The following is a 23,595-nucleotide window of genomic DNA, read 5'->3' on the forward strand; positions in this document are numbered from 1 at the left end:
GTTAGGAGTTGCTGGGCAAAAGTTAATGTTGCAACTTGTGATGGACAGCTTAGCGTCCTATTTAAGCCTCCGCACGTAGGGTGTTCCTTTCTCTTGGCTTCGGCTGCTGATCAGATCACCAGGCTGTGAACACGGTTGTATTAAACTTATTTATTCCTTTCTTATCCCTTGTAGAACCTTTGGCCTTGTACCTTTTATTCTTAATTACCTCGGCTAACTTTAACACCCTCCACCCTCATTTTAAGAATTCCCTCGTGATAATACCCTTCCCTCTACCCTACCCCCCCTTTCCCCCCTCCTCCTTCCCCTCTTGGGGTCCCTGATCCCCCTTTTGCAGGCCCATGCCGCTTCCTCACAAGGAGGCCCCCTGATTGCCTTTCCACACACACACCTCCCACCATTCGGGTGGCCTGTTGGGGTCCTCTTGTACAGTTGTTGGATAAACTACATTTATTTTTGGCATAGGGCATCTTTATTGCCAGCTGGTCTGTGTCTAGGCAGCCTAAGAGGGTGGCAAATCACTCTGTAGCCCCTGGGCTTTGGTGTGTATTTCACAAAGGTTGGATAATAATAATAACAGATAATAATAATAACAGCAGGGGTTTGCTTTTCCTGTTTGATTTCCAACCCCTCCCCTGGCAGGGGCTTCGCCACACCAGGGGCCTGTTTGGGCTCTTCCCTCTGCTCCTTGGGAAGATTCTCCCTGTGCCCATTAGCTCTGCCCATGCATAATCCTCCTGGTTTACCTTTCCCAATAGTGAGAGCCCCTATTGGGGCTTTCCTTGCACAAAAGGTCCCCCCCCCCATTTCTTCCACTTTATAATAGTGGGGTTAGTCAGGGCTGTTCCTAGATTGGCTGGAATCACTTTCATTAGTATTCCTGCAGGCTGCCTTCATTTGGGGGTGTGCAGTGCTGTAGGCCGTTTTTTAATCTAGCCTTGGGCAGGAGCACTATTGGGAGGTTCTTTTAATACTGCAGCTGTTGCTATTGTGAGCGTGCTTTCCTAGCTTTTGATGTGAGCACTGCTTTGGGCTGCTTCTTTTTCATTTTGTGTGGGCCTCATCATGGCACAGATCTTTAAGAGCAGAATCATTGAGGCCTATATGGCCTGCTCATACCATTGAAGCCTAAGCCTTTTACTGTTAACAGAAAATGGCTGAGTCTCTGTGACATGTGACTCTCTCTATACAATTGTATCAGTCTTCTTGCAGGCTTAGCAGCTCTGTGTGGGTGTGACTGCCTGAATGTTTGTGCTGTTCTTGCCGTTGCATCTCTGAGGCAGACATGGTGGAGCCGGTTTGCTCCTGGGGCCTCTTATACTGGGGCACTCTGTGTATGCTCTTTAGCTTTGCTGTTTCCTGAGCAAGTTTATTTTCTTCAAGTATATTTTGCCCTGTTAGGTCAGTCACCATTTTAGATGTCTATCTTTTAGCATTCCTTATGGGGATTACTCTATTGCTGGGTAGGTAGAATAAAATAAGAATAATTTATTGTCACTATACCACATGTTTACAGTGAGTTTGAATGAGCCTGCTCCCCCCAATTTCACAGTCCTTGTCACATTTCGAGCTGTCGTATTACTACCAACCCCTAACGGCAGCTGCGATGTTGCTGTATTTCATTCAGCAGCCGCACGGCCCATGGGTAATAAACTCTTCCTTAACCTGTTGCTGGAATGGCTCCAAAGTAGGCTTCTATGCAGCTTGCTTCCTATCCCAGCAAAGAGGGCTATTAAGGGGCCGTCCCAGTCACTTTTTCACCCAATCTTAGTTGTGCTATGGGCCATATTAAATCCCTCATAGCAAGCTTGGCCAGTGATCGCATCCAGAATGGATGGTCTCTTTCAATGCTCCACCCGTCAATTCAGCGCTCAAGCAGGGCCATCGCCTCTGATGGGGTTTCGTCTCCTGCCACCTTGGCATCAAGCGAGGAGGGAGAGGAGCTCCCGGCATCAGGGTTTTAATTTCTGATTCCCAATTTCACGGAGTCCAGTTCCTTCCTCCCCGCAGGCCCCGGTGCAGGTGGCGGGATGATTTCACAAATGTGTGGACTGGAAAAATCCATGCCAAATTGCTGGCTTATGAGATTTCCCCTTCTGAATTGCTCAAATTGGATCTTACAGCGGCAAAAAGGTGCATAAATCAAAGTCTGGAAGATGTGGAGCTATATCAAAATCTCTTAACTGGTGGGGGAGTTTGTTCACCGTTAAATATTGGCATTACCCCTATTTACCAAGTTCCATCTTATTTAACATCTCTCACGGTTGCTTCTCATCGATACGCCTTCATTAAAGCTAGGTTTAATGCTTTTCCATCAAACGTGCTGAGTCACAGATTTACTAAGGGCCAAGTTTCCCCCATGTGTGCCTGTGAAAATAAATCAATTGAATCTCTACAGCATGTAATGTTCAATTGCCCTATGTACAGTTCGATCCGTGCCAGTATATTAAATCCGATAATTCAGTCTATTGCGGATAAGCCAGTTGACCTTTGTCTTGCTTGGGTTCTTCAAGATGTGGACCCTTACATAACCCTACAGGTTGCTAGATTCCTAACAGCTGTTATTGCGTATAAGAGACGAAATGGGATGTTAGCTGATTATTGAAATTACAAATATGTTTTCCAAAACGAAATTAGTCACTGATTTTAGTTTTATGCTTAAATTTTTAACTTTTTAAAAATTTCTCCGAGATATGCTTTTATGGAAATGTTAATATTGGTCCTTGTGAGTTGTGTTTTTATTTGCGGCTTGTACGGTGCCTTTGTTTTATTTGATTCTCCTTTGTTTGTTCTGTTTGTTCTGTTTTTGTATTGTAAGATGGGCGCAAATGCCGAATAAACATCTATCTATCAGCTCAGCGGGCAGCTAGGAGGAGGGGGCAGCAAAAGGCCCCCTCCCGGGCTGGGAGGTCTTCTCAGTCCTTTCCTGGGCCTTCTTCTGGGGTTGGTATCTCACCCGTTTCCTTTCCTCAGTCTCTCCCAGGTACTTTGCTGTAGGATCCTGCGCCTGAGTCCTCTGCTGAGGTCAGCCTGCCAGTGCCGTTACAAGCATCTTCAGGCGGGAAGCGCTGCCACAAAAGACGTTCCAGAAAGCCAGCCAAAAGGAGCTAGGGAGTCTCTTCTTCTCCTTCAACGGCCTCTTCCAGGTACCTCGGCCCAAGGGGCGATTCGCCATGACGGGAGCACCTTTTGGTGGGGCAGCAGTATAGGTGCTGGCATGCTTGCAAAGCTATGCGGAAGGAGCCTATCTTATTGATAAGGAGTCGCCTTGGGCCGCAGATAGCCTGTGCAGCATTTGAGACCTTTAGCACCTTCTTTGATTGGTCTTGGAGATTGAGTCTGGTTAACCTCGTGCACCCGGGTAACCTGTCATCATGATTCTTATTATCGCGGGATCGTGGGACAACATGGCTTAGTTATTGGGCACCTTTATTCCTTCATGGAGGAACCGTGTGTCCTGTTGACAGGTCATCTAATTACTTTTGCAGGCAAAGCAGTTGCACAGGCATTTCCCTGTCCCGCTTCCAAGTAAGCCGCAGACGGATTTTAGGCGGAGGTTACAACCTCCAAGCGACTGCATTAGTGTTCGCCATGGCAGGAGTCGTGAACCTGCACATTGTCTTACGGGCATTCTGATGCTACTGGAATTGCTTAGGGTTTTAATGCAGGGGTGGCAGCTGTTCAATGCCATGGCCCCGAGTCCGGTGTAGCAAGGCAATCGTGTGATTTAACCTGCTTGAGTTTTCCCCTTTGCAGTAACTGTGCCCATCTGGATTGAGGAGTCCAGCGACAGTTGGAATTGTACTTGGTATGGCGACCAGGCAGTGGGGACCTGGCAAATGGCCCTCACATTACTGTAGAGTTTTGCCCTCTTTTTTACACATTGTCAGCTGCACTGCTTAAGGTTTAAATGGTGTTTGCTGCTCATGTTCTTACGGGTTCATCTGAGGTTTCGATGTTGCCCTCTCCCATATTTCAGACGGGGACCTCCAGGTCCCAGGCTCTGGTCGCCTAGTTGGAGCCGGAATTTTCTGGAACCCTTGTGGCAATTTAGCGACAATTATTTATTATGAGGAGTAGCTTCCATTCCCTCTGCCACTTTAGGTTTTGAGCAGCTCCGGAGTGACTTCTTAACCTTTCGCTGGCAGTCTTGCCTATTTGGAGGGACTTGCCCCCATTCTCTGAGCAGGCGTTGCAGTCCTTGGCTCGCCTGCTCTGGTTCGGACGGGCCCTAATATCATCCAGACTCAGTCCACTGCAATTTCTATTACAGCTCTCTTGGAATGGGGGCCCTATATCCGGCCGTAGGCAGCGGGGAAGCCAGGCCCTGGCCCGTTGAAGGACACGGTTTAAGATTTGGGCTTTGAGAACGCTAGGATAGGGCACACTTTAGTGCATGTAAACGCCCTTCCTTGCCCGGTGTCAGTTTGCCAGGGTCATGAGCAAGGCCATAGTGGCCTATGGCTCTTCGGCTGGTAATTGCCCCCCTCACACTTCCCAATTGGCCCGCCAGGACGGTGGCGCTTTGGGGTTTGCCGGCAGATGGAATGTTGGGACTGGGAAGGTGGAAGCCCGCTGCTCATAAGGGGTTTGTGAGACTTCGGTCTTGATTCCTGAATTGATACTGCCTGTTTTCTGCTTTCAGGTCCCGAGCCCAGCTGCATTTGGATTGTCGGGCACAGCATCGTGCACTGGGCCAGCGCCAAGGCATGGGAATTGGGGCTTGGTGCTACTCTTGGACTTTTCCCAAATTTGAGAGTTACTTGGTTGGGCAAACGGGGCATGCTGTGGGATGAGCTTGTCCCTCTGGTTAAAAACCGGGTTTTTTGGGTGGGTCCCCCGGATATCTTGTGATTCAATTGGGGGAGAATGACTTGCCCCGAACTGGTTGTCGCGCTTTGCGCTTCTGGATTCGTAGAGAATTGAAAATTTTGGGGGGCCAGCCTGCCCAACACAATGCTTATCTGGTCACATTTGCTGCAGCGAGCTTCCTGGCGGGGAGCTCGATCCATGGCAGCGGTCAATAATGCGAGGAGACGAATTAATGGCGTTGCAGTGAATACAGTGCGAGCCTTGGGGGGTACTGATATTCCGCACCCCGGCATCACCTTCCTTGCCACCTCCCTGTTTCGAAGGGATGGAGTTCACTTGTCCCCTGATGGGAATGACTTATGGCTGGGGGCGATAGCTCGTGGTATTAGGGTTTGGCTTGCAGGGTGAGTGGTTTTGGCGGGAGCCAGTTGGCTCTGGTGGCGGTTAGGCATTGGTTCCTGTGTGGATTGCTGGATTGGGCGCTGCCCATCCAGAATCATGTTGATGCTGGGAATTCCGTTAAAGGAATCCGGCGACTCTTATGCTTTGTCCGATGCCCCCGGTAGGGGTTAGGGCCATAAGCCGAGTCCCCGGGACCATTGAGGAAGAGGGACGCGTTGCTGCCCCCCCGTCCTTAACTCTCCTCAGTCGCATTCTCCCAATCGCTGGTTTTAGGCCAGCCTCTGTCCCGGTGTGACAGTAGTCTGAACCAATGCCTACGCAACCACTCACCGAATTTGTATTTAAATAAAGTTGTGGCCCTAAATTATTTGCCAAAAACCCAAACCAAAAATCTGTCTCCTGTGTCAAGTCAATGGGGGGTGGATTGAGGTCCTCGATACGCAAATCGGGTTCTACCATGAGTAAGAGCACGTGTTGCGATCGGGACCTGGCAAGACACATTCCCTTCCTGTGGGGGTGGGGCCGGTAGCCGGCCTTAGTAGCTAATGGTCAGTTAGGAGTTGCTGGGCAAAAGTTAATGTTGCAACTTGTGATGGACAGCTTAGCGTCCTATTTAAGCCTCCGCACGTAGGGTGTTCCTTTCTCTTGGCTTCGGCTGCTGATCACCCGTCCCGCCCCCCCTTTTTTCTTAGGCCTCTGCTTTGACTTTGCTCTGCCTGTCATGGGGTCGTCTGCTTTGCAGGGGCCCAGTAGGAATTTGTCCATCTGGCCGATTGGCTGTGCCTTTTGGTTTTGCCTACTGCAGTAGCAACTTGTCACAACTTGTAAGGTTGGCGGTTAGGCATTGGTTCCTGTGTGGATTGCTGGATTGGGCGCTGCCCATCCAGAATCATGTTGATGCTGGGAATTCCGTTAAAGGAATCCGGCGACTCTTATGCTTTGTCCGATGCCCCCGGTAGGGGTTAGGGCCATAAGCCGAGTCCCCGGGACCATTGAGGAAGAGGGACGCGTTGCTGCCCCCCCGTCCTTAACTCTCCTCAGTCGCATTCTCCCAATCGCTGGTTTTAGGCCAGCCTCTGTCCCGGTGTGACAGTAGTCTGAACCAATGCCTACGCAACCACTCACCGAATTTGTATTTAAATAAAGTTGTGGCCCTAAATTATTTGCCAAAAACCCAAACCAAAAATCTGTCTCCTGTGTCAAGTCAATGGGGGGTGGATTGAGGTCCTCGATACGCAATATACAGTTTCTAGTCACATTTGCCTGTCTAGCTGGCTTGCATTTAAATTGCCATCTTCAGCTGAGATGCTAAATCATTATGTGCCTGAAAGGCACTTCCACACATGTGAACACACTTACTTCTTTCTTTCTTTCTTTCTTTCTTTCTTTCTTTCTTTCTTTCTTTCCTTCCTTCCTTCCTTCCTTCCTTCCTTCCTTCCTTCCTTCTTTCCTTCCTTCCTTCCTTCCTTCCTTCTTTCTTTCTTTCTCTCTCTCTCTCTCTCTCTCTCTCTCTCTCTCTCTCTCTCACACACACACACACACACACACATTTCTACTTTGCTAGCAAGCCAGGAGGAAGCTCAGATTGCTTAGAGTGAAGGAACCACATTTGATGTTATACTTGACGTTATTGTTGACAGGAGATCAGATTTGTAGGGTCTGCTTCCTCCACACTGCGGGGAACTTTGAGGAAGGTACAAAACTGACATTGTGATTGGATTGTATATAAAAATGGAGGGAAAGGCAGCTTCCAAGCTAAGCCAAACCTTTCTTATTGAACCTCATCCTATCAGATAATGTTTCCAGTGCTCATTGAAGCAGTGCAAAACCATTCTAAGACACAGGGTCTCTATTCCGGAAAAATATTGTTGTTTCCTTCCTTTGAGGTTAAACAATGGGTGGGCAACCTGCAGTTGGGGACCGACATGTGACCCCTGACCTCACTTTATGAGATCCCCATCACCTTTTCTGCTACCACTTTGGGGTTTCTTCCTTCCTGTTCATTTGTTCCTTATTTGTCATTGCTCTTTTTCATTGCTACTTTCTAATTATTTTTTATAACAATTGGAAGGGGCAGTATTTTATTTGATAAATATAATTTTTTTTGATTTTTTTGGGGGGGGAACCAGTCGTCTGAGAACAAACATTGTATGCTTCTGTTTTTATGTAAAGTGTTGTGTAAATCAATCAGCCATTATCATCAGGAAATCTGAAAGGGGGGCGGGACAGAAGCTGCTGGCAGCCAATATAAGCAGAGGCACCTTTCTTTATTCTTTCCTTGTTTTTCTATTCTGGGAAGTTAGATTCATTAGGAAGGGTGAAAACAGATTTGCTTTAATATCACTTAACTAACACCGGTTAATGTACGGTCCCAGTAGTAATGTACGGAAGTGAGAGCTGGACCATCAAGAAGGCTGATCGCCAAAGAATTGATGCTTTTGAATTATGGTGCTGGAGGAGACTCTTGAGAGTCCCATGGACTGCAAGAAGATCAAACCTATCCATTCTCAAAGAAATCAGCCCTGAGTACTCACTAGAAGGACAGATCCTGAAGTTGAGGCTCCAGTACTTTGGCCACCTCACGAGAAGAGAAGACTCCTTGGAAAAGACCCCGATGTTGGGAAAGATGGAGGGCACAAGGAGAAGGGGACGACAGAGGATGAGATGGTTGGACAGTGTTCTCGAAGCTACTAACATGAGTTTGGCCAAACTGCGAGAGGCAGTGAAGGATAGGCGTGCCTGGCGTGCTCTGGTCCATGGGGTCACGAAGAGTCGGACACGACTGAACGACTGAACAACAAAACACCGGTACAAAATCCTGGGTAGGTGAAATAGGATGAATCATAGATATATCAGCTTCTAGGGCAGTTGATCATACAGATTTGTGATGGTTTGAACTTCCATCTTGCATTATTTGGACTTTGTAATATTAAAATCGAAAACAACAACTATCCTCCAGGAGGCTAGGTTAGGGGACACAGAGAAGGCTTCACAGCTGAGTCTACTACATGCCCCTCGTCATCTACTTTCTGAGGCAGCCACCTCACTCTGCCTAATGGTAGGGCCAACCCTGGTTTCCTCCCATCGGCATCCAAGTGAGAGAAAATCACTACACCAGCTCTAAGTCTGGCACAGTTTTCTGTTCTGCTTGGGAGCATACTGGGGAAATGGGGCTGGTGGTGTTGGATCCTGTGCGTCCAATGCATTCCATGGTCTGCCCACTTTTAAACCTTCCTGCAGGTGAGGGAACCCATGTAAAATGCAGAGATTAAGTTTGCCTTGTAGACTCCACTGCCAATATCTCTAATCTCTTGTTGATGGAGACAAGAGCGGAACAAAGAGATTTTTTTATCAAGCTTTTATTCATGGGTACCAACCTTTGATCAATAATAAATGAAACATAAAAACCTTTCAGAAATGCTGGGTTGGCGCTTATGCACAGTGACTGAGATAAACAATGAGTGCTGATTCATGATGCAGCTTGCTTCATTTGCCAAACAACTGTCTGGAGGCAGTTGGAGGATGGATGGCGGCTAACAGATTGAGGTTGAATCCTGACAAAACAGAAGTGGTGTTCTTGGGGAACAGGAGGCGGGCAGGTGTAGAGGACTCCCTGGTCCTGAATGGGGTAACTGTGCCCCTGAAGGACCAGGTGCGCAGCCTGGGAGTCATTTTGGACTCACAGCTGTCCATGGAGGAGCAGGTTAATTCTGTGTCCTGGGCAGCTGTCTACCAGCTCCATCTGGTATGCAGGCTGAGACCCTACCTGCCCGCGGACTGTCTTGCCCGAGTGGTGCATGCTCTAGTTATCTCCCACTTGGATTTCTGCAATGCTCTATGTGGGGCTACCTTTGAAGGTGACCCAGAAACTACAAATAATCCAGAATGCGGCAGCTAGACTGGTGACTGGGAACGGCCACCAAGACCACATAACACCAGTCTTGAAAGACCTACATTGGTTCCCAGTACGTTTCCGAGCACAACTCAAAGTGTTGGTGCTGACCTTTAAAGCCCTAAACGGCCTTGGCCCAGTATACCTGAAGGAGCATCTCCACCCACATCATTCTGCCCGGACACTGAGGTCCAGTGCCGAGGGCCTTCTGGCGGATCCCTCACTGCAAGAAGCCAAGTTACAGGGAACCAGGCAGAGGGCCTTCTCAGTAGTGGCACCCGCCCTGTGGAACACCTTCTCACCAGATGTCAAAGAGAAAAACAACTACCAGACTTTTAGAAGACATCTGAAAGCAGCCCTGTATAGGGACGCTTTTAATGTTTAATAGATAATTGTATTTTAATATTCTGTTGGAAGCCACCCAGAATGGCTGGGGGAACCCAGCTGATGGGCGGAGTATAAATATTATTATTATTATTATTATTATTATTATTATTATTATTATTATACTTGAAAATATGCATGCAAATGATAGCAGTTTGGTGGCAGTGGGATAGGAGTGCATTTTTACTACAACAACAACAACAACAACAACAATTAAAAGGTCAAGATGCAAAGTGATAGCAACAGAATATGGAATAAAAAGGGCTTCCCTCCCAAAATGATGAGACACACACCCACACACCTTCCTAAAGCTGGAAGAACTTAGAAAAAAATAGCGCTGGACCTGCTATTTGATCAGTGGGTCATTTGCTCCATATATCTAGGCAGGGACACACACACACCCCAACAACCACCTTTAGAAGTGACCTGGAATCAGTTGATGAATGTATCCAGCAGCAGTTTATCTTGCCCTGGAGAAGAAACAGAGGCAGTCACTGAAGCAAGCAGAAGCATCACAAGAGGTACCAAGCCCAGTCAGCTACTGTGTCTCTTCCTACTTCACAGCAAGCTAAGTTGCATTTATTGAATGGCCACTGGACACACATTGGTTAGCCACCTTCACATTGCTTCCTGGGAGAACATAAGTGCATTCTTTCATTTCTTAGCTTGCCCTCTCCACCAGCAATTCAAGCAAAGTAGCCAGCCGAGCCACAGATGAAGCCTGTTGATGGCAGCAGTGTGAAAGGTAAGGAAACCGAAGAAGAGAAACAGAAGGACTAGCAACATAGCTGGAACAGAAGAGGCCTGAGGAAAGTATGGGTCAGGAAGTGGGGGGAACTGGAGGTAGACAATGGCGGGAGAGTAAACACATCAAACCTTGGTGATGCGTACCAGGATTTGGGGAAGAAAAAAAAACCTGAACTGAAACACAGCAAGAAAAAGCAGCCTTGTTGTGTGTTAAGCCCATAATGTGTACATACCCTATGATTCAAGGCCAAGTAGAAATAAAACAAAATGCAAAGTTCTACCAGAAGCCAAAGGAACTCCTCTCTGACCAACACTGAGTTCCTTGAAAACTACTACAGTGGTGCCCCGCTAGACGAATGCCTCGCTAGACGAAAAACTCGCTAGACGAAAGCATTCGTCTAGCGGGAGGCTGCCCCGCAAGACGAAAAAGTCTATGGGGCTGCCTCGCAAGACGAAAAATTTTCGTCTTTTTTTTCGTTTAGCGAAAAATGCGGTTTACATTGCCGCTTCACTAGACGAAAAAACCGCTAAACGAAAAAATTCGTAGAACGAATTATTTTCATCTAGTGGGGCACCACTGTATATATGCAACACAGTATATTTCCCATGTTTCCCCATGATCCTTTGCACTGGGCCATACAATTCCTAAGACCACTTCTGCCTTCAGCAGAGATCACCCAATCAGAGAGGCAGATAAGCTCTGGTGAGGCAAAATCAACAGCAGGGATCCCTTTTCCCACTGCCCACAACATAATCAGTGAGAAAGCCTTCATGTAATCGATTATATATGTGGCAATGATCCATGATAATTCATCACATGATGACTGATGGAAACACTTGGATATCTTTATTTATTTATTTATTTATTTATTTATTTATTATATTACTACATAATAATGCCATTGTAAACTGACCCTGATGTTGTGCAGAAAGCCCCGAAGCCTGGCACTCTGAAACTGCAGAGACCTCTCAGGGACTTTGTTAAGAAGTTGAACAATTATCAACATTATGCAGATATAAATTAGTATATATCTACCTCTAAAAAGGGGGGGGGGCCATTGGCTACATTCCTTAATACATATGAACTGCTGAAATGCTGTTGAGACCAATAGAAGACACCTACATAACATATTGATGCAATAATCTTCCATTCAGATTCTTGTTGCTGTCCCCACACAATCCAGATGTTTGGCTAAATATTCAGATGACATATATTGACACAGAAATTAGATTTGGCATTTGCTACTCATAAAATGGGAGAGGGACAAATTAATTAAACATGGAGATTCCTAACCAAGTTGTTTGGGAGAGTTATAACGTACCCTAAGCATTGAATTTCCCACCAAGAGTCATGCAGTGCATAGAGGAACTCTCCTTTATAAAACTTTGAATAACCCCAGGAGGAGTTGTGCAGTTAAATTGAGCAGCATGGGGATTGCCTCTGCTTGCTGGCAAGGCAGCCAAATCAGTTTCAGCTGGAAATAAGTGCTTCTATGTTTCCCAGAACCAAGCCTTAATGGAAGGCAAGATACAACTGCTATGATGAAGTCACTAATGTTGTTATTATACAATCATTTGGAAAGCAGTTTGAGATCCTAAGGGGTGAAAACATTGATATGCATGAGAAAGCCGATATTTATTATTATGACACTAACGGAATGGAAAGAAAGCTTCATGTAAAATATGAATGCTAGCTCCTTCCAAGAAATGTATTACAGCTTTGGCTTTGGAAAAGGATAATTCAGGTTCTCAGCCATGGATGCAAACTATTTGAAAAAAGTACAGAATGTGGAAAGCAGTGCTCCAAAACAGCAACCTGCTTTTCTTCAGCCAAGATTATTGGCCCTTTCCGACTCAGGTGTCTTCTGAGTCGGAGTGAGACTCTCAAGCCAAGGGCCACATGCCCTTCTGAGCAAACTTCCAGGGGGCACATGACAGTGGGGGGGGGGAGAGGCAAAAGTGGGTGGGGCATTCAATGTGAACGCTAATAGGCTAGTTACAGGTGGGTAGCCGTGTTGGTCTGCCATAGTCGAAACAAAATAGAAAATTCTTTCCAGTAGCACCTTAGAGACCAACTGAGTTTGTTCTTGGTATGAGCTTTCGTGTGCATGCACACTTCTTCAGATACTAGCTAATAGGCTAGTTTCTTCACACACATTCCCTCTCTGCTCCATCCAAGAAAGCCAGAAGCATTATCGGTGCTCAAGGGCACATTCCAGTCAGGCAAAAACACTCAAGGAGGTGCCAAAGCAGGACTAGTGAGGGGCGTTGCTGCTGTGGAGGGCAAGTGTCTTGAGAAGAATGTCAAGATCCAGATAGAGAGACCTGGAGGGCCACATCTGGAACCTGGGCCTCGGGTTCCCTATCTCTGACTGAGGTCATGCCAACCTTTTCATTTGGAAAGTTCAAACCCCTGCAGGCCCCACCCCTCACCACTGACATGCATGCTGACCACATCTGCTTTAGCTGTGCCTCCTGGACTTCAGCTTCTATGGAGGAAGGTCGCCATTTTTAATTGAGACTTCTCAATACCCTCAATACAGCATGCTTTGGGAAAGCCATGACAGCTAAGTGGCTGTGTTTTCTGTGCAGCCGTAAAGCAGACCTGTCGCCAGTCAAAGGTGGTCTGAGTGTCTGGGAAGCAAAAAAACAAAAGCTTTAACTGAGTGCCATTGGTACCACTCCATATGCCTTAGGATATGGAGTATTTCTGCAGTTAGAACCTTTTCTATCTTTGTTAGGCAGTTCAGCAGCCTTCTAGACAGCAAGAAGGTCTCTGTGTTGGACCTTGTTCCTTCCTGACTCCCCAGCTGTTGGCGCTGTGCAGAGTATCTCCTGCCAGGAATCCTTTGCATATTATTCGCAATGTGTCCTGAATGCACCTCTCCTCATTCCAAGGAAAATACAGCCCTTTTCTGCTTCTATATGTTGAATGATCATCCTTGTTACCAGTTATGTGATTAAGTTCCTCAACAAACCTTCACAGAAGTATTTCCCCCCCACGTGTGTGTGTGTGTGTGTGTGTGTGTGTCCAGCTTATATATCCAGACATAGCATAATATTGTGGTGGATTCTGCCTGAACGCCAGTGCTGTTAATGTAATCATATTTCTGATACTCCAGGCAGGAGTGGGGGTTGCTGGCAGGGTCTCACTGAGGATAAAAGAGAATCCTTGGCCTCCATTTCATTCTAACCTACTTAGCCCGACTGCGGCTCCTTGCGCTTGCTAACTCATCCTGTGCCTGTTGCTATGGCAACACTGCAATATGCCATACAAGGATGTAGCTTGCCTAGTGCTCACCAGCTAATTCTGAGGCTGTTTGAGGAACACACACACTTGATGAGTCATATAATAGGTCAAACAGCAACAACAACAAAAATCACCAGGGAATGATTAAGGTGAGGCCATTTTTTTCTTATACTTTTAACAGGAGGAGATGGTTGTTGTTGTTTTACTTCACTCAAATAATTAAATTCCCTTTCTATTTATTGCAGGTGTTTAAACATTTTTATTTGCCCAAGCTTTTCAGTCACCTAGTGTATGTTGACTTGAGCCCCCTCAGTATTCAGTATCACACCATTTAAACAGTTGTGGCTTCCCCCAAAGAATCCTGGGAACTGTAGTTTGTTAAGGATGATTAGAGTTGTTAGGAGGCCAGAGCTACAATTCTCAGGGCAGTTTAACAGCCAGTCTCCCTTCCCAGGGAACTCTGGGAACTGTAGGACTCCTACGTGCTGCTCCAACTGTGTGATTGTCACCAGGAAGTCAAACTTTATGGATTCTAATCTACATAGTAGGCTATCCATGTGACCACCCACACTGCTTGGGTCATTTTCAACTACGCCAAGGAAACACCTATTTATCAATAGAGAGGAGGTTCCCTTGCGTAGTGGGAAATTGCTGGAACCATTTCCCATAATGAACTTAGTGCATTGACAGGAGCCCACACAGATTGGTTTCTTGGCAGCAAGCATGGTACCTGAGAATTAGGCCATAGCTGCAATTGTAAATGGCTGAACACCATTTTGCATAGTTAGTAGCAGAGTATTCACTGCGATACTAGAACCCTAATCTACCAGCAAATGCACATTTAATATAGACACAGGGCTGCCATTCTAAGCAAATTTACAAAGGTTGAACCCAGTAGAACCAATTCCCACATAAGCATGATTAGAATTCTGGCCTAAAAACTCTGACACATACTGTATTGGTTCAACAAAAATATCATTACCTTACATTGAAGGGGGTGGGGAGGAAATATGAGTAGAATTTCTGTAGGAATGTTGGGTATGTGCCAAATGAAGGATGGGGGCTTTAACTTTCCTTTTAAATTACATTCTTAAAGAAACCATTATGCCAGCTTCATGATAAAGATCTTCATGTGTAATGCATTACCCTCCAGTCTTTACAAATGTGGGTTGTTACAACCAGATAGACCAAGCAATTTGAAACTGCAGTGTAAGGTGCAAGTTAATGAAAAAATGCAGCATTTTTTACAGACACCAACACATAAGGAAACAAGACTTGTCGAAAGAATTGTAGATACAGTAACTACAAGGCAGTTTCTTCCATTTGGGAATTTAATTTTTCAAAATATAAATCTATATGGAAAATAACAGCGTTGGCAACTTCATAATGGACCAACGAAAGATTCATGAGATATGCGTAATGAGTAACTTGCCAACTAATGTTGTTACACAAGGTAGCTGTAGGGAAAGTGAAATTTGAATACTGTTCATGATCTGCTCCCAAATGGGTGTGTTGTGTTTTCGTGTGTCCCAGATCTTACTAGTGCCTCCAGCAAAGAGTTGCCAGCACTGTCAACACCAGGATCTGGAGAGTTATTTACCAGAAGTTTCTGAGGACTTCCATCTTTTCTCCACAGACTTAGCTTTGGGTTTTATCAAAGGATGGCCAGGAATAAGCAGGTGTATTAAAATGAAGTGGGGTTTGGCTTATGTGCAGTTGAAGAAGGGAAATGTGAGGGGGGGGGTCCCACATTGGGGGGTTTAAAATTTTGTGGCCTGGGCACCCACAACCCCAGGGAGTTGGTGCATTTGAACTACAGGATAGATATGGATTGTGGCTCAAACCAGTGTGAGAGAGCACTGAGTGCAGAGTAAATGGGAGCTTGTACACTGCCCAATGGCAAGGATGAACATGGCAGTAAGGAAACGAAGGCTCACAGTGGGTGAAATCCCCACTGAATTCAGCAAAACTTACTTCTGACTGGATACATTTCACTGAAATTTACTGAGCAGGATAATTAAAAGCATTGTTAAGGAGTCTGCTGGCAGAGGAACAAAGAAGGTGATCTAAGCTCCCAGTAAGGCACTTTTTTCTCTGGCAGGAAAATCATACCTGTGCTCGCACACCTGTATAGGATTTCTGTAGAAGAGAGACTCTGCTGTGCTTTTGGTTCAGGGCTTCTTCCCGTACACATCTGGTTGGCCACTGTAAGGACAGGATACTGGGCTAGGTAGGCTTTTGATCTGATCTAGCAGAGCTCTCTTTATATTATTACATCAATAATAAAACAATAACAGTGTTTATTATTGACATCATGTATTGGGTCCATGTAGATGGCATGGCTAAGCTTATATTTAAAGTCCCAGTGACCAATCCCAGGTATGGATGAAAGGGAAATATCTAGATCCAATTTGTGATCCTGTTCTACACTGATTTCCCAATAAAAATCCAGGTTTCCAGTTCTGGATACTCAGGTAGCATCTGTAGCTAGGAGTTTCTCATGCATGCAGTCTAATCCTATCAACGTTTACTTAAAATTAAGTTCTACTGTGCTCAATGGGGTTTTCTATGCACCCTAGGTAAGTGTGCATGGGATTGTAGCCTTAAGCTGACTTGTCAAATACTGCTGCATTTAGGAAAGGAGGACCTCGCCTCCATGATATACGTCTTAGAAATGTTTGACATGGACTGCTGCAATGTGCTCTACATGGGACTGCCTTTGAAGACTATGCAAAGACTCTGTTTATAAATTAATCCATCTAACCGTTGACAGAAATGAGCCAGAATACATATAATAACATTGTTCTGAAAGTACTGCATTGGCCCCCCGTTACTTTCCTGTCAGACTCAATCAAAAGGTGCTGACCGTTAAAGCCCTAAAAGATTAGGCCAAAGTTGTTTTCTTCCGTATGAGCTCCCAGTAGACTGGAGTTGTCAGGTGAGGCTCAGCTGTGTGTGCCAGCTTTGTCTGAAGCTAGGGCACCTGGCACAAGGAGCCCGTTCTTCTCAGCTGTAGAGTGCACCTACTCTATAATTTCCAGTCCCAGCACTTCTACTTATGTGCATTAAGAGGATCATAAAACCTTCTGTTCTTGCAGTCTTACAGGGTCAGCAATTGATCCGGCTTTACATTTTACCTGGCAGTTGGTGTTACTATCCAGTAACTTCTTTGCATGATTTTGGGGGGCATTTTTTGGAGAGTTGTGAAACTTCCCACTACTCACTTGCTTTTTTCCCTTCCTGATTTCTGTTTTGTTTATGTTTTAATTGTTGCAGTTTCTCTCAGTAGTATCATTGTGAGCTACCCTGAGGAGCTGAGGGGCCCGTGTGCGCTGGGATTTTAACATCCATCCATACATGCAAAAAAGAAAAAAGGAAGAAGAAGAAGAAACCTCCCATGCCTTTTCATCATTTATCTCTCTAATCACTACAGCCAGACATGCACAACAAGCAGCACATGTTTGAAGAAGCAGAATCTTTGACTTGCATGGGCAGAGCAAGTTCTTCCAGATAACATAATGCCAATTATAGCATAATCCCTAACTTGCCCTCCCACAGGCTACTTGTTGTTGTTCAGTCGTTCAGTCGTGTCCGACTCTTCGTGACCCCATGGACCAGAGCACGCCAGGCACGCCTATCCTTCACTGCCTCTCGCAGTTTGGCCAAACTCATGTTAGTAGCTTCAAGAACAACTACATTATTTTAAAATCAAGCAACAAGCGTCCTGTGGAGGTGTGAGAATCTCTGCCTACCTGTCCTTGAACAATGGTTTCTCAGTTGTTTCCAAGCTAGTATTTATAATTAAGATTCCTTAATTATTCACTGGTCAGTAGAAGATGAGAAACGTATCATTGCCAGATATGATGAACAGAAGCAGAATCACCCTAGGGGCATTTTGCTGGTGGTGTTTTTAATAGCTAGTAGCTTCCACCTAGGCAGGAGTGGGGAACCTGTGGCTTTTGAGATACTGTTGGACTCCAATTCTCATCAGCCCTAGTTAGCATGTTCAGTGGTCAGGGATGTTGGAAGCTGTAGGGCCACAGGTCAGCCACCCTTGGAGGCATGGCCCCAAAGCCCATTTCTGTTGATGTTTTTCCATCACAACTGCAGTGCCTCAATAGGGCTTATAAGGCTTCCATAAGTGAACAGCCTGCTCTGCTACACTCTGTGTCCCCAGCAAGCTGCAAGTCAACTGCCTTGGTGTACCCTTGCTGAAGAGGTGCTCAACACTGCTAAATCAAATAAAAGCCCTATCCATGTTGCAGTCTAGGCCTGAATCTGTGACGTCTTTCTTTCTTTTTAACCAAGTTGATATTTGGTGGAGCTGGCACTAATTGTGGTTTATGTCAGTGAAGCACATGACTAATTATACAAGCGATGATGACAGATAAGAATTTGCCACACACCAAGTTTGGCACATAGGAGCCTTTCTGTGACTGGTTCCACACATGTATTGCTCTGTGGGCATGTTATCTCATCTGGTGGTATGTGTGTCTTGGCCAGACTTTCTTTTCTTGTGGTTTAACAGCTGCGGATTCCATTTACCCCTCTCACTCACTTTGCCATTCTTTCATAGCTTCCCTGCCATGAGTCCAAGTGGCACCCTGCCTAGATGTTGCCATAAAACTGAAGCAAACATGGCCTCGTAAGATGGTAGGAGTGGATTAAAAAAAATGCTGTGATCAAAGGAAGCTTTAAGAGCATCTCCCTATAGCCAGTTCTAGCTTCATTGTGTAATTATGAAATAATGGGTCCTTCTAGACAGCAACAAAAAGCTATTCTTTTTCTAATGCTCTTCAAGCCTTAGCCCAATTCCGTGCTAGTCCTTCAAACTGCATCTCCTATGCAATGGATCCCCCTTTTCCAAGGGGAGAACCACACTGGGAAACTTCATCCATCCCAAGCCATTCCTCAGGTTGAGTTCCCTCTACCACATGAAATTGATGAACTATTTCTTCATCTCTGAAGTCCAGGTACAACTTTGAGGTAGGGGGGAAAATGAACTTGACAAGATATTTCTCAATTGCACCTCATTTAATCTTGAAACATGTTTTGGGACTTGCTGCAGGTTCAGTCGCAAGAACTCTGCAGCAGTAGGGTGTCATATTAGGGCAGGTTAATTGTCAAAAGGCAAACAAGTAATAAAGAGTGACAGTGTTCTACTCTTATCACACAGCTCATCAAAAGCCACACCTCCAAAGAGGTGAAGTAATAGCACTGTGTCAGTTCATACCAGAAAGTTTGTGCTATCACTGTGACAGAGGCTTCAAAAATCAACACAAACCAGTCCCTTAAACGCATGGGACAGAATGTGACTGCAATGAGACAAACAACATCTGACTTATCAAGAAAGAGAATAAGGGATCAAATAAAAGATCAAATACTAGAGAAAATAGTGTGGATGCAATTTTCTGGAATCTAATAATTAAATGCTACCAAAGGTTTTTTAAACAATACATCAGGGAATGATGCATTTGGATGGAAAAATATTTATCACATCCCCTTTAAAGAACACTACAAGTGCCGTCTAGTTCTCTGAACATAATACGGAACACCAAATTTTCCTGACCATGTTTTTTGCTCAGTGGTTATTGTGACACACTTGGACTAAAATGTCAAAGGAAGTGTAGATAGATGATAGATAGATAGGTAAGTAGATAGATAGATAGATAGATAGATAGATAGATAGATAGATAGATACGGTAGATAATGTGTTCTCCAAACTCTCCTCTAACATGAATGGATGCTGAGGACACTTGAGGTAACCATTCTCTGTGAAGAGAATAGACAAATGGATAATTAACCTGTCACAGAGCTCCAATTCCCAGCACTCTTAACAAACTACAGTTCTCGAGATTATTTGCAGGAAGCCATGAGCTTTAGATATTTGTTGTGGATACTTCTTGCCATAATGGCTGCGTTCTTCTGCCTACACTGTCAAAGGCAGTATGCTTCTGAATGCTGGGACTCAGGAAGTAGAGAGAGTGTTGTTGCATTAATGTCCCGCTTGTGGGTTTCCCATAGGCATTTGGTTGGCCACTGTGAGTACAAGATGCAGGACTAGATGGGCCTTTGGGCTCTGATGTTCCTACGGTTTTAACACCATTTGCCCAATGTTCTGAGAAAAAGAGCTAAGCTAGGCATTTTTTTGTGGCTGGTTTTTTTCAGCTGAAGTAAATGGAACAGGTTAAATTTCTATTTTCTGGCAAGGTTAGCCTTTGCGCTTCAATAATTTGCAGTGTTCTCATAGCAGGAAACCTGGGAGACATGGGGAGGACAAATGGAGTGAGTGTGACTGCCCTTCCTGGAAGACTGAAGTAATTGATGCCACACTGAGCTGAAGTCTGAAAGCCATGATGCACTTTGGGCCTGCAGAGAGCAAATTACAGAATATAGCCAGAGACAATTCCAAAGTGTAGAATGTCTAAATGAAGCACAGTTTCTCCTTTACCTATCATCATTTTTCCTCTGTGAAAGACGCCTTATACATTCTAATAAAAATGGAAGCTTGGATCTTACAGCAAGCCCAAAGTTAAAACAGCACGTTGGCTACGTGTTGACACAAGCCAATTGCTTCTCGAGCAGAAACTCAGAAGGCTCAAAACAGCAGGTATGTAAAAATGTGTAACATTTCCTCAGACTTCTAAACAGTTATTTCCTGCACAAGTCAAGTGAATTCTCAACTTTGTGATGAAACCTGGGGAAATCTGATGCTTGGAGAAGCTGGCTAGTTTGTTCTTTTACTGTGGATTTCATAGACATTTGTTTTTCACAGGCTTTGGATGCAACCAAGACAAGACTGTAAATTGGCAAAGCATCCAAAACTTGTTCATCACTTAGGCTGCAGTCCAAACCCACTCACTGGATTCTTAGCCCACTCTTCCTCCCAAAGGAGCCCAGCAAAGTAATACAAACAACACATTAAAAACAACATTTTTCAAACAAACCAAATAATCTCACAACTAATAATGTCAAAGTTACCCAAAACAATGTCTTTCAGCCAACAGATAACCTAGGTGAACAGAAATATTTTAAAATCCACTCTAAATGTTACTAATGAGAGGGACACACCAACCTCACCGATGAAGGGATTCCATCAGTAGGGGGCTACTAGCAAAAAGGCACGGATATGGGACAGTGATATTAAAATAAAATATTTATATTTTATTAAGGTGATTTCAGTTAAAAGAAATAAAGAGATACGGGGGGGGGGAGGAAAAGTGTGAGAGAGAAAAACAACAACAACCATACATACATACATACATACATACATACATACAGAGTGAAAATACACAAAAGGGGGAAAACAATATACAATATTCCCATACATTCTTGTATAAATTGGTATTGTGTTATTGTCCTAGTGCTTATGCAAATGCTAATAGCCTACTACATTTTGTATAAACTCATTGCAAATGTTATCGTATTTATCCATACAGCGTCTGCATCAGTGATGTCATAGCATCGGTCCAACATCATATCTTTATTTTTCCAATTCCTCAATAGCAATTTCTTGGCTACCATTAGGGCACAGAAAATCTGTTTCTGTTGTCCCATTGATAATTTCCATACTGCGGGTATATACTTCAATAAAATAGTCTCTGCTGAAAAATTTAACTTTTTCTGCACAGTCATAGTTACACAGTCTTTCTCCCAAAACTTGTTAATTAGAGAACACCGTACAAACTTGTGGTTCAGAGAGGCATTGTCCTTGCCACATCTCCAACCCTGAGCTATCCTAGCTAATCCTTTTTTATACAACCTTAAAGGAGTCCAATAAACTCTAAATATTATTTTATGTTGTATTAGTCTTAATTTTAAATCTAATGAAACCTTAGGTATTGAAGCTAATACATTTTCCCACTGTCTGGGTATTAATGAAAGTTCCAATTCTTTATTCCAATCATCTCTTACAGTCTGCATATTGAACTTGTGTATTGTTAATAGATATCTATAAAAAGTAATTGCTGCCTTTTTATTTTTGAACGAGTTGTCCAATTACTTCAATATCTGAGGTATCTTGGAAGCCACACACCTTATTGAGAAAAAGGCAATATTGATGTAATGTAGTGAGCAAGGATCTGTGTTGACAGCATTGTAACTTTAAAATATTCTACCCATAGGCAAGGTGCAGCAACACCTTGGGGGGGGGGGGGACTGAGAACTGAAGATCAGCAATAGCAGGCAACCTTCCACTTGCCATTCATCTTCTCTGATGATCATAATAGACTGCACTCGTAACTTTACCTACACCCTAGAATAGCCTTCCCAACCTGATCCTGTTCAGATGTTGGCCATGCTGATTGGATCTGATGGGAGTTGTAGTTCAGGATATCTGGAGAGCACTAGGTTGGGGAAGTCTTTGCAAGAACATGCCCTAGAATCATCTGCAACACCTGATTCCCATGGTGGACACTGCAGTTATTTTGGAATTAATCAACATGGGGAAGGTTAAAGATTATTGTCCTAGAACAATGAAAGCAAAAGTAAGAATACATCTCCATTCTTAATTGCACTTTAATACTCATTTTCCTTATTATTCCTTCCCTGCACAAAACTATCTGGTCACATACAAAACGATCACAACCAGAACCAAATCCTAACCACATCCTCACCCAAGAGTCATCATGTATGTCATGCTGGACTTTAGTTCCTGGTAAGCTGTATCACCTTCAAATGGTCCTGTGCTGCATCTCAAGATAATCAACTTCTACGTCCAAATGAGAACACTTTTTTCATTATTTCTTGAAGACCAGCTTCATTACATCTGCTGATTTTGCTTGCAATGACATATTGGATCAGGTTAAGTTGTTACCTAGGCCCACTAGCCTACCTCCAAGCTACTTGGTCATAGTGTAACACAGCACCACACAAATGGCATGCAGTAAACCTGCAGGCATTTCATTTGTATCTCTGTCAGCTAAATACCTTAATCCCAACACATCAAATAATCTAGACAAATGGAGAAAAACCACCACCACTAAAAACAACACATGAGCTGTGGGATTTCCCCCACATCATGTAGGCTTCCTGGTATAAAATGTAACACAAATGTTGCCTGCACCTTGGAATGCAGAAAGAGCTTTCTTTCACCCTTCGGCCACATTGCAAAAGAGGCTGGTGGTACAGGTTTGGACTCAAGAAAAAAATCTCTGAACAACCCTGGAGGAAGGATTATAGCTGTCTGCGTGTCTCATAATTCACCCTGCTTTCTGAGTGATGTTATCTGTGCATCTGTAAGAGTGAAAGGGTGTTTGAAGAATGGAAAATATGCAAAATAGTATCAGTGACCTCCTAATTCTTTTTTAAAAAATGGGAACCCCCCCCCTTCAGAAAAAAAATAGCTTTAGCACAGACTGACACTGGACCAGCAATGCCATGATATAGATCAGTGACATGATCTCACCCTTGTGCAGTAAATATAATGGTCAGATCTGAAAGAGCAATCGAGTCCATAGTGGAGTCATTCTGTATGAAAGTAATGGTAATGTGTTGTTGTTTTCTAAGATGAGTTGGTAAGATTAAAGCAGCTAGTTAAGGAAGACAATATCTACTGTGCATGCTACCCCAGTCTCTGAGCGGTGTGAGATTGCAGGGGTTCCAGGCATTTACCCAGGATTCATGTTTCCTTTTTGGAATGAGACACAGTGGAACCTCGGTTTATGAACTTAATCCGTTCCGGAAGTCTGTTCTTAAATTGAAACCATTCTTAAACTGAGGCGTGCTTTCCCTAATGAGGTCTCCCACTGCCGATGCCCTTCCACCATTCAGATTCTGTTCTTAGACCGGGTAAAGTTTGCAAACCGGGACACTGCTTCCAGTTTTGTGGAGTTCATAAACCGAATAGTTCGTAAACAGGGCTGTTCTGAAACCGAGGTACCACTGTATATGGTTTATTTACACATATATACAACCTGAGCCTGTGATGAAGCTCTGAAGGCAGCCCTGTTTAGGGAAGCTTTTAATGTTTGACGGACTATTGTATTTTAATATTCTGTTGGAAGCTGCCCAGAGTGGCTGGGGAAACCCAGCCAGATGGGCAGGGTATAAATAAATTGTTGTTGTTATTGTTGTTGTTGTTAACACCTCAAAATGATCTTGTTTCTCT

Source organism: Lacerta agilis, chromosome 3 (assembly GCF_009819535.1).
Source record: "Lacerta agilis isolate rLacAgi1 chromosome 3, rLacAgi1.pri, whole genome shotgun sequence".
In the NCBI taxonomy this organism is placed as follows: domain Eukaryota; kingdom Metazoa; phylum Chordata; class Lepidosauria; order Squamata; family Lacertidae; genus Lacerta; species Lacerta agilis.